Source organism: Pundamilia nyererei, unplaced genomic scaffold (genome assembly GCF_000239375.1).
Source record: "Pundamilia nyererei isolate P.nyererei 1_Seehausen unplaced genomic scaffold, PunNye1.0 scaffold00254, whole genome shotgun sequence".
Taxonomy (NCBI): Eukaryota; Metazoa; Chordata; class Actinopteri; order Cichliformes; family Cichlidae; genus Pundamilia; species Pundamilia nyererei.
The window spans coordinates 558,395-560,907 of NW_005187655.1; positions in this window are offsets into that span (position 1 = coordinate 558,395).

Consider the following 2,513-nt stretch of genomic DNA (forward strand, 5'->3'; position numbering starts at 1 on the left):
AATTAGTGTGTACGCGGTGTTATTACTGTTGAGACGTCGACACGGTGGCCATACGTGAAACGACGAGCTAGCTTCATTCAATTAAAAGGTCGGCCTACTACTGGAAGGTAGCTAATCGTAGTTGCTGTTTGGGCCGCAAAGGCAGAAGTTGGTCTAGTCTTTAAATGATCTTTAAAAGTGCTATTAAGGAACAATTCTCTTATTATTCTTGCTTTTATAAAATCTATTTATTTTTAAGCTAACCGTAGTTGACTTGGCTAGTCAGCAGCTCTTCGAGTCAAAGGCCTGCTTGTTTTGAACTCATTTCCTGTGCCGCAGAAGCTTTTTTTTTACGGCGATCTTTGTTTACGACTGCTTTTCTCTGCTCTTTCTACGGCTTTTGTTTTTCTTTTTTTCGACCACAACAAATAAATAAATGCATAATAACAATAATAAAGCGAAAGTGTTGTGGTTTTTTTTTCTAAAAAAGTCGAACGAATGCTATATTTAGTTTGTTTTCATTAAAATTGTGGGAAAACTATTAAATTAAGACTTTGTAGGAGATGTGAGTTGTTGCATACCTCCATTAACTTAATCTCCCGTGCTCATTTCCTGTTGATATCCACAGCCTGCCTGCTTCACCACTGGGAAAGGAGGGGGAGAAACTATGGCAGAGCAGGGCTTCGAGGATTTACAGCTGAGCCAGAATCTACCCTTCAGCCAGGATTCATTTAAAGAGCTGTGGGACCAGCTACCGTGAGTAAAGTCTTCATTCCAGATTCCATTAATTTTATTATTATTATTTTTTTAAATGCAATTATTACTCCTACAGTGTGGCTGAATCTCTGTCTGTCAGTTTGGACACTATTTCAGCTGTGAACAGCAGTACAGGTCACAATGAAACCTGGAGGCCAGATGGCAACATGGATATGTTTCAGGTGTGATTACCCGACCTTATGCAGAATAGCATCTTTAAAGATTTGTCGAGATTCCTGTGACTTCAACATGCATGTTTATTCTTGGAAGCAAACTGACTTCCCTTTGTCTGTTTTCAGCTGATCACTGACCAGCAATTAGCTGAACACTTCGATGAAAAGCTCTTTGAGCTGCCAAATGATGCTTTGCAAAAAGATGGTGTTACACCGCCAGCCTCCACTGTTCCAGTCACAACAGATTACCCTGGTGAATATGGGTTTCAGCTCAGATTCCAAAGGTCTGGAACGGCAAAATCGGTGACCTCAACTGTAAGTTATGGTTCATCTGACCTCGGAAAATCTTATAACTGTACTTGTGTTTTTTTTTTGTTGTTTTTTTTCTTAAACAGTATGATAAATGTTATTTGTCTTACATCTGTTTTAATTGGTATAAAACAAACGACCAGAAATTTCACCAGGAATTTTAATACGATGGGCATCTTAACTGAATCCAAGTAATTAAACCAAGACGCATTATATATGTAAAGTTTGAAGGTGCTCTCAATCGATTATTCTGCAACCAAACATGACATGGAGCAGAAAGCTGCTTTTTGAGGCTTTCCTCACAGATAAAGAAGACTTTGAGAGCTGCTTTTAGTTTAGGCAGCAGTTGCTGAACTTAGTTTTGTTTTGTTTTGTTTTTTTGTTTTTGAATGCAGAAGGGCATATTTTATTTGTTTTTATAACTGTTTTAATTTAATAAAACAAGTTAAACTCTCATATAGAGTTTAAAATGTGGAGGCTTGTTAATGAAAAGGTCTTAAATTGGTAAAGTCACTGCTTTTAAGTTATCCCTTGATTTTAAGATGAAGAAAAAAACATCTTACCTTTTTATTAAAAATCCATTCTTTGGTATCGGTCATTGTGCCATTCATGTGGAATCTTTTTCATTGTGACGATTCGCTGAAATTTAACTTCCACAGTCAGTTGCTGCATTTGAAGAGCCAATAGTGTTGAAGTTTTCAGTGACTCACCATGTAGTGCAATGTGGTTGGCTAGCTCAGTTAAAGTTAGGGTGCTCTGCAGTGTAATCCCCCGCCACCCCCACCACTTGCTCTGGTCTGCAGGAGAAGGGCCTTCTGCTTGCAAAGCACTGCTCTGACATGACGGGACATGTTCCTGCACCCTCAGAACAGAAAGGGTTAAAATTTTATTCTGGTTCATTTTGCTTTGCTGCTTAGAAAAGTTAATGTATTTAATTTTGGATTATTTTGTTTTAGAGTCGAAAGACTAGTTCAGGGGTCAGCAACCTTTAACACCGAAAGAGCCATTTGGAGTCGGTTTCCACGCAAAAGAAAACACTGCGAGCCGCAAATACTTTTTGACATCTAAAATGAAGATAAAACTGTATATATTGTTTTTTTTTTACCTTTATGCTTTGTGTGAACAACTAAGGTGTGTTGCTTATGAAATCCATGAAGTGCTACGGAGAAAGGTCGTGTCCAAATTCATGGGCTGCATCCTCTTGAGGACCCAGCCTTCGCGGTCTACGTGGGCCGGGTTCTCAGAAGGTCGGGTAGGCCGGAAGTAAACGGTTGGGGAAATTGGACGGTCTAGCCT